Consider the following 13,718-nt stretch of genomic DNA (forward strand, 5'->3'; position numbering starts at 1 on the left):
GCTTACGTGCAGTGATTTCTCCAGATTCTCTAAACCTTTTGATGATATTACGGACTGTAGATGGTGAAATCCCTAAATTCCTTGCAATATCTCGTTGAAAAATGTTGTTCTTGAACTGTTCGACAATTTGCTCACGCATTTGTTCACAAAGTGGTGACCCATCCTTGTTTGTGAATGACTGAGCCTTTCATGGAAGCTGCTTTTATACCCAATCATGGCACCCACCTGTTCCCAAAAAGCCTGTTCACCTGTGGGATGTTCCAAATCAATCAATCAATCAATCAATTCCTTTATTGTCATTGTCATAATAACACTTAAGTCATACATGAACAACGAGATTTTGTTTGAGCTTTGTCCAGCAGCATAGAAACTGCATTGATGTGACAATAGTTTACATTTTAGCATTTTAGCATTGTCAGGAAGATGGCGAATAGAGGGACGTGGGGGTGGGAACAGTCAGATGTCTGATGGGTGTTACGTTGATGTTGCAGCAATGCAATGTCCAGAGCACAATTATTGAGGTGGTGAAGAGTGAGGTAATAAGATGGTCTGGGGCAGCAAAGGGGCAGGCTGTTCATTTAGCAGTCTCACAGCCTGGGGATACAGACTGTGAGACATTCTGGTGGTCCTGACGCGAATCGATCTATACCTCCTTCCAGAGGGTAGCAAGTTGAAGAGGCCATGTGCTGTGTGGTATCTGTCCTTCAGGATGTTGTGTACTCGCTTTAGGCAGCGAATTGTGTACATGGCACTCATCTCTGGGAGTATCGTCCTTGTAATTTTCCCCGCCGCTTTAACCACTCGCTGGTAAAATAAGTGTTTCATGAGCATTCCTCAACTTTCTAAGTCTTTTTTTGCTACTTGTGCCAGCTTTTTGGAAACATGTTGCAGGCATCAAATTCCAACTGGATGTAATGTGGACAAATTGGGGCCAATTATTTTCAATGTGTTTCTATTTTTGTACTTGTCTTAATCCTTTTGTATGTGTTTTACACTTTTCTCAACTTTTTAAAAAAAAGCGTAACCAGGGACAAGGGTTGCAAATTAGCCTGTGGCTATAAGTCTTATATACTTTGGCATCGGTTACCTGTGGGTAGCAATGTTTAATTGTACTGAGCTAATATTTGTAAAAAAAGACAAAGTTTACCAGTTCGAACATTAGGTTATTTGTCTTTGCAGTCTATTCAATTGAATATAGGTTGAAAAGGATTTGCAAATCTTTGTATTCTGTTTTTATTTACCATTTACACAACGTGCCAACTTCACTGGTTTTGGGATTTGTATTTGTGAGAGCGTGCTGTGGGTTTAACTTGAGTATTTTTTTTTAATCTTTGTGTTTTATTTCTGTCATGCGAAGAGCAAACATTCTGTATGTGCCTGCGCAATCATGCCGTGCCCTGTCTCCCCTCTTCTAATCATGCCAGAGGAGGGTAAGTGTGCAGTGCTTAAGCGCTGATCAGTGCACTCACTAAAGGCAAACATAACATAGGACTAGTGTGAGCATACCCTTTATGTAACTATCAGATGGAATACAGTTCTAATTTGGGGTTTGGTTGGATTATCAGATGTCTTAGAGGAAAGTTTTAAAACATTTGGAAGTTTCAAACAATTTGTGACAGGTACACTATAATTAGTTTTGTGTTGTGTAACTTAATGGTGGTGTGCGTGTCAGTGCGTTTTCTTTCTTTCCTTCCTTTAAAACTAGTGTAAAAATATAAAAAGTGCTATATAATTAAGTTTCAATTGATAACACAAATCCTATGATTACACCTTAGTCTTATGCAAAATACAACCACAATAATACATTGTTTAACAACCCAATCTACTACACGTTAATATGTCAAATCTTTGATACATTAGAGCAGGGTGTACAAAGGTTTCCACTGAGGGACACATAATGAACAATGAAAGACGACTTTGATACATTTTGTACATGAAAAATGCTAAAACCAAATCAGTATACATCATTATATGCTAAGCCAGGCCTGGGCAATTATTTTGACATGGGGGGGGCTAAATTTAGAGAAAATAATTTGTCTGGGGGCCGGTATATCTGATTTTTAGGAACACTAATACAAAACCTCACAATAATGTCTCATTGAATGCTAGAAACGTTATGACTGACAGCCTTAAAAAATTAAAACTGAATGAGACACCCAGAATGTACATGAAAATAAAGAATTTGAGATTTACAATATTAACTATGAACGATAAAACACTGAATATTGACAACATATGAACGTCACACCCCCTCTCGATCGACATATTTTACAATCAAGCGAAACGCAACAAAAATCCAACAAACAGCGAAATATGAATGCTAAAGGTAAACAAAAAAATCCCCACTGATAATATATATCTGATATATCACTAAGCTTTAGAACTTCGCTGTAAAAATCTCCTTGCGCGTCTGTCCCTGACTTCGCATTTCAGGCTGACACTCTGTGGAACCGCTCCCCACCCACACTACTTGGTGCCTCGTCTGAGCTGCTGTGACTTAGATTACCATAGTAACTAGTAGGGGTGTGGGAAAAAATCGATTCGAATTCAAATCGCCATTATCACGTTGTACGATTCAGTAACGATTCTCATTTTTCAACAATCGATTTTTTTTATTTTTTATTAATCAATCCAACAAAACAATACACAGCAATACCATAACAATGCAATCCAGTTCCAAAACCAAACCCGACCCAGCGACACTCAGAACAGCAATAAACAGAGCAATTGAGAGGAGACACAAACACGACACAAAACGATCCAAAAGTAGTGAAACAAAAATGAATATTATCAACAACAGTATCAATATTAGTAACAATTTCAACATAGCAGTGATTAAAAATCCCTCATTGACATTATCATTAGACAATTATAAAAAAAAAATTAAAAAAATAACAATAGTGTCACAGTGGCTTACACTTGCATCGCATCTCATAAGCTTGACAACACACTGTGTCCAATATTTTCCACAAAGATAAAATAAGTCATATTTTTGGTTCATTTAATAGTTAAACCAAATTTACATTATTGCAATCAGTTGATAAAACATTGTCCTTTACAATTATAAAAGCTTTTTACAAAAATCTACTACTCTGCTTGCATGTCAGCAGACTGGGGTAGATCCTGCTGAAATCCTATGTATTGAATGAATAGAGAATTGTATAGAATCGGAAAAATATCGTTTTTGAATCGAGAATCGCGTTGAATCGAAAAGAATCGATTTATAATCGAATCGTGACCCCAAGAATCGATATTGAATCGAATCGTGGGACACCCAAAGATTCGCAGCCCTAGTAACTAGTATATCATGCAAAAGCGCAGATTCCAACCATTGAAATACTTTGTATAGTTCAAGACTTACGGTAATTTAAAAACATCACTGCACATCATAATGGCAGCTACAGTTTCCATCTTAAAGATCTAAAAAAATTATTTGGGAATGTCCGGCGGGCCTCATTGAAAAGCTCAACGGGCCGCATGCGGCCCCCAGGCAGTATTTTGCCGAGGTCTGTGTTGTACCAATTTATCTGTGATGAATACCTGTGATTAATAAAAAATAATCCAAATAATAATAATTTGACAGCACTAATGATATGTAAATTACCTCATTAAATTTTTGGGACACGTCCAGGGCCAATAAAAACACAGGAAGATCCCGAGCCCTGGATGGAACCCAGGACCTTCGTATTGTGAGGCACACACACTAACCCCTGTACCACCGTGCTGCCATCACACCATGTACCAAATAAAATTGCTTCGAGGTCGGTAAGCACAACCAGAATTATTCCGTACATTAGATGATCGGATTATAAGGCGTACTGTCGATTTTTGAGAAAATGAAAAGGATTTTTAAGTGCGCCTTATAGTCCGAAAAAAACGATAGTAAAGGTGTTAAATATTGTGTGTGTACCTGTGATTAATCACAAATAATCCAAATTCAGAAGCGTGATAAATCTGATTAAAAAACTTAATAATTTGACAGCACTAATAATATGTAACATACCTCATTACATTTTTGGGACATGTCCAAGGCCAATAAAAACACAGGAAGATCCCGAGCCCTGGATGGAACCCAGGACCTTCGTATTGTGAGGCACACACACTAACCCCTGTACCACCGTGCTGCCATCACACCATGTACCAAATAAAATTGCTTCGTGGTCGGTAAGCACAACCAGAATGATTCCGTACATTAGATGATCGGATTATAAGGCGTACTGTCGATTTTTTAGAAAATTAAAAGGATTTTTAAGTGCGCCTTATAGTCCGAAAAAAACGATAGTAAAAGGTGTTAAATATTGTGTGTGTACCTGTGATTAATCACAAATAATCCAAATTCAGAAGCGTGATAAATCTGATTAAAAAACGTAATAATTTGACAGCACTAATATGTAACATACCTCATTACATTTTTGGGACATGTCCAGGGCCAATAAAAACACAAGACGATCCCAAGCCCTGGATGGAACCCAGAACCTTCGTATTGTGAGGCACACACACTAACCCCTGTTCCACCGTGCTGCCATCACACCATGTACCAAATAAAATTGCTTCGAGGTCGGTAAGCACAACCACAATTATTCCGTACATTAGATGATCGGATTATAAGGCGTACTGTCGATTTTTGAGAAAATGAAAAGGATATTTAAGTGCGCCTTATAGTCCGAAAAAAACTATAGTAAAGGTGTTAAATATTGTATGCGTACCTGTGATTAATCACAAATAATCCAAATTCAGAAGCGTGATGAATCTGATTAAAAAACGTAATAATTTGACAGCACTAATAATATGAAACATACCTCATTACATTTTTGGGACATGTCCAGGGCCAATAAAACACAGGAAGATGCCGAGCCCTGGATGGAACCCAGGACCTTTGTATTGTGAGGCACACGCACTAACCCCTGTCCACAGTGCTGCCATCACACCATGTACCAAATAAAATTGCTTCGAGGTCGGTAAGCACAACCAGAATTATTCCGTACATTAGATCAGTGGTCCCCAACCACCGGGCCGCGGCCCGGTACCGGTCCGTGGATCGATTGGTACCGGGCCGCACAAGAAATTAAAAATTAAAAATTAAAAATTAAAAAAATTTATTAAATCAACATAAAAAAAACACAAGATACACTTACAATTAGTGCACCAACCCAAAAAACCTCCCTCCCTCATTTACACTCATTCACACTCATTCGCACAAAAGGGTTGTTTCTTTCTGTTATTAATATTTCTGGTTCCTACATTATATATCAATATAGATCAATACAGTCTGCAGGGATATAGTCCGTAATTACACATGATTGTATTTTTCTATGACAAAAAAAATAATAAATACAATTTTAAAAAATACCATATCCCCCCGTCCCTGGGACAAATTTTCAACCATTGACCGGTCCGTAGTTACAAAAAGGTTGGGAACCACAGCATTAGATGATTGGGTTATAAAGGCGCAATGTCGATTTTTGAGGAAAATGAAAGGATTTAAGTGCGCCTTATATTCCGAAAAAAACGACACTAAAAGATTTTAAATGTTGTACGTGTACCTGTGATTAATCACAAATAATCCAAATTCAGAAGAGTGATTCATCTGATTAAAAAACGTAATAATTTGACAGCCTCAACCTCTAGAAAGAGGTTCCGCAGCCTCTGTAGCAGAACCTCCAGCTTCTGTAACAGCTTCTTCCCTCAGGCCGTAATACTCTTGAACGCATCATAATAATCCCCTCAATTCCTCCCAAAAAACGGATTAACTCGCTGGAATATAAAGACACTATAACATACCTGTGGACCAGGGGTCTGCAACCCGCGGCTCCGGAGCCGCATGTGGCTCTTTGATCACTCTGATGCGGCTCAGCTGCATACTTGCCGACCCTCCCGATTTTCCCGGGAGACTTTCGGATTTCAGTGCCTCTCGCAGAAAACTCCCGGGATTAATATTCTCCGAATTTCACCCTAACAATAATTATAAGGGCGTGCCATGAAAGTACAGCTTTTGGCCCCCTCTACAATCTGTACAAACAGCGTGCCAGCACAGCCTCTTGTTGTATGCATCTTCTGCTTGCACATGTAAAAGACAGCAAGGCATACTTGGTCAACAGCCACACAGGTTACACTGACGGTGGCCATATAAAACAACTTTAACACTCTTACTAATAATGCGCCACACTTTGAACCAAAACCAAACAAGAATGACAAACACATTTCGGGAGAACATCTGCACCATATGTTGCTGACTCTTCCGGGCTAAATTATACACCCCTGCTACCACCAAACCCCGCCCCCACCCCAACCTTGCTCCCTCACACATCAACCCCCCTCCCCCCCTCAGTGTGTCGGTTGAGGTGGGCGGGGTTTGGTAGCGGGGGTGTATAATGTAGCCCGGAAGAGTCAGGGCTGCATGGGATTCTGGGTATTTGTTCTGTTGTGTTTATGTTGTGTTATGGTGCAGATGTTCTCCCGAAATGTGTTTGTCATTCTTGTTTGGTGTGGGTTCACAGTGTGACGCATTATTAGTAAGAGTGTTAAAGTTTTTTATACCGCCACCGTCAGTGTAACCTGTGTGGTTGTTGAGCAAGTATGCCTTGCTGTCGCTTACGTGAGCAAGCAGAAACCCCATACAACGTGTGTCTGGACCGGCACGCTGGTTGTAATAGGCGCTAAATGCTGTACCATCACGGAACGTTCGAGAGAATAGTTGCCTTGAAATTTGTGGTTTGCCAGAAAAATCAGGGAGGGTTGACAAGTATGGCGCTGTCAAGCGCCATTCATATAAAACCCGCGGGCCGCACTGACATTCAATTTTCATATTAAGGTGTGGGCCGCGTGTCTGGATTATACATAGCACAAAGCAAAAAAAAAAACTTTGTATGCAGTGTTATTTCATTTTAAATTTCAAAAGATTTTTGTGGCTCCCATTGTTTTCTTTAATTTGTGAAACTGGTCGAAATGGCTCTTTGACTGGTAAAGGTTGCCGACCCCTGCTGTGGACACTTCAGTCCTCACAAGTGCAAGTGGAGGTCCTGACATTTGGATAACATTGGCCATAAACGTGGATGCATATGCAAAAGGTCAATATATTTATCTGTACAGTAATCTATTTATTTATATCTGCACCTTATTGCTCTTTTATCCTGCACTACAACGAGCTAATGCAACAAAATTTTGTTCTTATATGTGCTGTAATATTCAAATTTGAATGACAATAAAAGGAAGTCTCTAAGTCTAAAAAACGTAATAAGTTGACAGCATTAATAATACCAAATACTACCGCCCGAATGCAGTTGAGATAGGCTCCAGCGACCCCAAAAAGGGACAAGCTGTAAAAAATGGATGGATGGGTACCTCTTTAAATTTTTGGGACATGTCCAGGGCCAATAAAAAATGAGCTGCACGCCCAAAATGGCAACGGGCCGCACTTTGGACACCCTTGCTTGGAAGGTTATAGAATGTTCTCTCTGTGGTCAAGATGCTATTATCCCACTAGAAGGCCAACTTTGGGACGGTTTGTTAGAACAAACAGGATTGTGAAACCCAAAATTGTGAAATCAATAAAATAATGTATTTACATTTTTCTTGTTGTTTTGATATTTTTAGCCTGTGATTAAAAAAAAAAGATAGGGCGTTGTTTACCTTGGCACAAAGTTGTAGCCCAGTTAAAAACATTGAAACACAAAAGTAGGTGAATAATTACGAGCAGGAAGAGTCGCTCAGGTGAGGCTCAGACACTCCCTTGGAAAATAAATGCTTCAAACCAAACAATTCAACAACAAAAAAAGCTTTAAAGTTTAAATATCCGAGATAACATTGAAGTGTACTTACTACGTTTTCTGCGCAGAGTAGGAGTTTAAAAAAGGAGGAAGAATCCAACTTTCGGCGAGTGTCCGACCATGTTTCCGTCTTCTTCTTCTTCTTCTTCTTCCTGCTTGTAAAGAAGCTCCACGGCTCCCCGCCCTTCCTCCTCCCACCTGCGGCCTCACCTGTTGGGCGCTCACTAACCTGCAGCACCGGTCTGACACGTTCTCACTTCCACCCGTCATAGGCGGTGCTGCGTTCAGGGACCGTGCAGCCTTCTCGCTCGTTCGTGGATTATTATTTGAATGACGTTAATAAAGCGTGAGAAAATAATTAAAAAATAATATTCCAACGAATGATTGAGCGACAATTTATACTGGCATGCGTTTAGTAGAGGTGGAGGATATTGCAAAATCCATGTAAATGCAATTCAAGATATTTTTCAATGATTTTGAGATTTTGCTTTAAAAGTATTTTTGTTTTTTGTTTTTCTGCTGCAGCTGTTACATATACTGTAATATTGTATATGGTAATTGGGATTTGTTATATACTGTATATATTATATTATATATATATAATATAATATATCAGTATATATTCCATCCATCCATCTTCTTTCGCTTATCCGAGGTCGGGTCGCGGGGGCAGCAGCCTAAGCAGGGAAGCCCAGACTTTCCTCTCCCCAGCCACTTCGTCCAGCTCCTCCCGGGAGATCCCGAGGCGTTCCCAGGCCAGCCGGGAGACATAGTCTTCCCAACGTGTCCTGGGTCTTCCCCGTGGCCTCCTACCGGTTGGACGTGCCCTAAACACCTCCCGAGGGAGGCGTTCGGGTGGCATCCTGACCAGATGCCCGAACCACCTCATCTGGCTCCTCTCGATGTGGAGGAGCAGTGGCTTTACTTTGAGCTGCCCCCGGATGGCAGAGCTTCTCACCCTATCTCTAAGGGAGAGACCCGCCACCCGGCGGAGGAAACTCATTTCGGCCGCTTGTACCCGTGATCTTGTCCTTTCGGTCATAGCCCAAAGCTCATGACCATAGGTAAGGATGGGAACGTAGCTCGACCGGTAAATTGAGAGCTTTGCCTTCCGGCTCAGCTCCTTCTTCACCACAACGGATCAATACAGCGTCCGCATTACTGAAGATGCCGCACCGATACGCCTGTCGATCTCACGATCCACTTTTCCCTCACTCGTGAACAAGACTCCTAGGTACTTGAACTCCTCCACTTGGGGCAAGGTCTCCTCCCCAACCCGGAGATATATATATTATATACTGTATATATAACATATAAATATTACATATAACAGTCATGGTCAAAAGTTTACATACACTTGTGAAGAACATAATGTCATGGCTGTCTTGAGTTTCCAATAATTTCAACAACTCGTATTTTTTTGTGATAGTGATTGGAGCACATACTTGTTGTTCACAAAAAAACAATCATGAAGTTTGGTTCTTTTATTAATTTATTATGGGTCAATCAATCAATCAATGAATCAAAGTTCACTTATATCATACTTGCCAACCCTCCCGGATTTTCCGGGAGACTCCCGCAATTCAGCGCCTCTCCCGAAAACCTCCCGGGACAAATTTTCTCCCGAAAATCTCCCGAAATTCAGGCGGAGCTGAAAGCCACGCCCCCTCCAGCTCCATGCGGACCTGAGTGACGTTAGGTGCGCAACTCCACGTAAATCGTTGGCCAACCAAAAAGTAACCCCAGTACGCTATAGCCAACATTCACCAGGAGATGGCAACAGACAAACATAGATCACTCTATTACATTATTCCCCTTTTAGAAATGTATAGAAGTTACTCAAAATAAATAAACAACCCAACCAAAACATGCAGCAGCTCAATTAAAAAACTGTACTCAAGCCAGATTCTTTTTTTTTTTTTAGTACTGAACTCTTAACCCTCATTTGTAAAAATATAACATGCTTATTATACAAACAGTATTTGTACACCTTTAACACAGATTTTTATACTGTCTTCAGAGATTCAGTTTTTTTGGTGGTACTCGAAACCTTTCTGGGTACCTGCGAAAGGGTGTTCAGCATGGTTAGAAAAATAGTGACAGAGAATAGAACAAGGATGGACAATTCAACCCTTAACTCAACAATGAGTAGATGAGTGTTATGTGTGTGTATATGTATAAACAAATGAACACTGAAATTCAAGAATTTATTTTATTTATATATATATATATATATAAAATACTTGACTTGGTGAATTCTAGCTGTAAATATACTCCTCCCCTCTTAGCCCCGCCCCCAACCACGCCCCCGCCACACCCCGACCACGCCCCCCACCTCCCGAAATCGGAGGTCTCAAGGTTGGCAGGTATGACTTATATAGCCCTAAATGACGAGTGTCTCAAAGGGCTGCACAAGCCACAACGACATCCTCGGCTGAGATCCCACAACAGGGCAAGGAAAAACTCAACCCAATGGGATGACAATGAGAAACCTTGGAGGGGACCGCAGATGTGGGGACCCCACCGCCCTGGCGACCGGTGCAATGGCCGTCGAGTGGATCTAGCATAATATTGTGGGAGTCCAGTCCATAGTGGATCTAACATAATAGTGGGAGTCCAGTCCATAGTGGGGCCAGCAGGAGATCATCTTGAGCGGAGGCAGATCAGCAGCGCAGAGACGTCCCCAACTGATGCACAGATGAGTGGTCCACCCTGGGTCCCGACTTTTGACAGCGAACGAATCTTCTGTGGTCACCGAATCTGGGTCTACTGAAAATGTGACCAAATCTGCTGGGTCAAAAGTATACATACAGCAACGTACATTATCAATTTTGGTGATGTAGAAAAGTTACAATCAAATCAAATTAGCTTCATGGCATGGCCTCTTAACTTCATTTGAGTGATTATGACTGGCGGCACCTGTTGACTTCTCTGAGCCCATTTAAATAGAGCTCATGTGATGCAACCATTAGACTCGGTTACAAACGCGACGATGGGAAAGTCAAAGGAACTCAGCACAGATCTGAAAAAAAACGAATCATTGACTTGAACAAGTCAGGAAAGTCACTTGGAGCCATTTCAAAGCAGCTTAAGTTCCCAAGAGCAATTGTTTGTAATTATAAAGTGCATGGCACAGTTTTGTCACTGCCACGATCAGGAAGAAAACGCAAGCTATCACCTGCTGCTGAGAGAAAATTGGTCAGGATGATCAAGAGTCAATAAGAACCACCAAAAATCAGGTCTGCAATGAATTGGAATCTGCTGGAACACAGGTGTCAGTGTCCACAGTCAAGCATGTTTTGCATCACCATGGACTTAGATCTACCATGCAAGAAGGAAGCCCTTGCTCCAGAAGCGACACCTTAAGGCTCGTCTAAAGTTTGCTACTGATCACATGGACATAGATAAGACCTTTTGGAGGAAAGTTCTGTGGTCAGATGAAACACAAATTTAGCTGTTTGGCCACAATACCCAGCAATATGTTTGTAGGAGAAAAAGTGAGGCCTTTAATCCCAGGAACACCATCCTACCGTCAAGCATGGTGGTGGTATTATTATGCTCTGGGCCTGTTTTGCTGCCAATGGAGACTGGTGCTTTACAGAGAGTAAACGGGACAATGAAAAAGGAGGATTACCTCCAAATTCTTCAGGACAACCTAAAATCATCAGCCCGGAGGTTGGGTCTTGGGCGCAGTTGGGTGTTCCAACAGGACAATGACCCCAAACACACATCAAAAGTGGTAAAGGAATGGCTAAATCAGGCTACAATTAAGGTTTTAGAATGGCCTTCCCAATGTCCTGGCTTAAACCCCATTGAGAACATGTGGACAATGCTGAAGAAACAAGTCCATGTCAGAAGACCAACAAATTTAGCTGAACTGCACCAATTTTGTCAAGAGGAGTGGTCAAAAATTCAACCAGAAGCTTGTGGGTGGCTACCAAAAGCGCCTTATTGCAGTGAAACTTGCCAAAGGACATGTAACCAAATATTAACATTCCTGTATGTATACTTTTCACCGAGCAGATTTGCTCACATTTTCAGTAGACCCATAATATCCCTTGTGGATCAATAAAGTTTGTCTAAGTCTAAGTCTATATTCATGATTATAGTCAGAATACATCATAATAGTCAAATATTTTTTCTGAAATTGTAATCTACTTTCAAAGATGCAACAGATTGTTTTAGAGTGTTTTCTATTAGGGCTGGAATGCCCTACCAGCAAAAGTTAGCTTTTCTTTTGTGCCCCCCTCTCCTGTATGGAGAGGGGGGCACGGATCCTACAATGTCCCCACAAAGAAGGATGAAAACAACTGAAATATTCTTGATTGCTAAAACAAAGTAAATACGGAAAATATCGCTCAAAGGAAGACATGAAACTGCTACAGGAAAATACCACAAAAAGAGAAAAAGCCACCAAAATAGGAGCGCAAGACAAGAACTAAAACACTTCACACAGGAAAACAGCAAAAAACTCCAAATAAGTCACAGCGTGATGTGACAGGTGGTGACAGTACACCTACTTTGAGACAAGAGCTATAGTGATGCATGTTTGGTTATGGTTTAAAATCATATCCAACAATTGCGACAACGACTTTTTACTGTCAACTGAGGTTCATTTGTAATGATTTCTGCCGGTGGTGTGCCTCCGGATTTTTTCTTCGCAAAAAATGTGCCTTGGCTCAAAAAAGGTTGAGTTAGAGATGCGCGGATAGGCAATTATTTCATCCGCAACCGCATCACAAAAGTCATCACCCATCCGCCATCCACCCGAACTAACATTTTATCAAAAACGCACCCGCCCGCACTCACCCGTTGTTATTTATCTAATACAGACGATGCAAGGCATTAGTGAGGTTATAAAGCTTTTGCCTGTTAAAGAAAGGAGACTTATCCAATGCAGCAGAGACATTCAATGCGTGCCACGCTGTCACGGCCCAGACGCACACCAGTGCGCAATCATCTGGGAGCCGCGCTGAGCGCAACCTCCAAGCGCGCTCGCGCCACTCAAACTGCTGCAGGCAGCTGCGTTCACACATGCATCTGTAAGCCTTGTTTTAACATCCTGTGGCACTCTTCTGGGATCACGGCGGACGAAACTGCTCATGCTCAGGGTGTTTGTGGAGATTCGGGGTTTTGCACAAATGTGATGCACCATGTTAGATGTCCCGGTTTTGTGACTGTCGTAGACATAAACAGCGTCGCAGCTCTTGCAAATCACGTAGCCAGCATTACTATCATCCTGATTTACAACCTCATAAAAACGAGTCCACGCTGAACTTTTCTGGCCTTTTTTTCCCCTGGTCTTTAGTATTCCCTTTTTTAGTTTGTCGCGTACCACGTTTGCTGCCGGCGTTGCCATCTTTTTTTTTCTTCTTCTTCTGTTGTGGTGTGCTGCAGGTGCCTGATGATAAATAATTGCCTGTTTCAAAGAGTGCTGCTCGTTTTTCGTATGTGGGTAACAACCAGAGGTGGGTAGTAACGCGCTACATTTACTCCGTTACATCTACTTGAGTAACTTTTGGGATAAATTGTACTTCTAAGAGCAGTTTTAATGCAACATACTTTTACTTTTACTTGAGTATATTTATAGAGAAGAAACACTACTTTTACTCCGCTACTTTTATCTACATTCAGCTCGCTACTCGCTACTAATTTTTATCCATCTGTTAATGCATGCTTTGTTTGTTTTGGTCTGTCAGACAGACCTCCATAGTGTTTCAACAAATACAGTCACTGGTGACGTTCACTCCGTTCCACCAATCAGATGCAGTCACCGGTGAAGTTGGACCAATCAAACAGAGCCAGGTGGTCACATGACCTGACTTAAACAAGTTGAAAAACTTATTGGGGTGTTACCATTTAGTGGTCAATTGTACGGAATATGTACTGTACTGTGCAATCTACAAATACAAGTTCCAATCAATCAATCAAAAGTGTGAAGGAAAAAATACC

At 41.2% G+C, this 13,718-nt stretch overlaps 1 protein-coding gene across 1 annotated transcript in view; it reads right to left on the reverse strand.

Moving 5' to 3' along the window:
• The window catches only part of atp8b1 (ATPase phospholipid transporting 8B1), a 93,250-nt gene extending 85,270 nt beyond the window's left edge, over positions 1 to 7,980 (reverse strand). Inside the window, exon 1 of the mRNA XM_061980835.2 lies at positions 7,819 to 7,980. The gene's annotated coding sequence lies outside the window, so the exon portion shown is untranslated. The remainder of the gene's footprint in view (positions 1 to 7,818) is intronic.
• Positions 7,981 to 13,718: the final 5,738 nt, after the last annotated feature.

This window comes from Nerophis lumbriciformis, linkage group LG20 (assembly GCF_033978685.3).
Source record: "Nerophis lumbriciformis linkage group LG20, RoL_Nlum_v2.1, whole genome shotgun sequence".
In the NCBI taxonomy this organism is placed as follows: Eukaryota; Metazoa; Chordata; class Actinopteri; order Syngnathiformes; family Syngnathidae; genus Nerophis; species Nerophis lumbriciformis.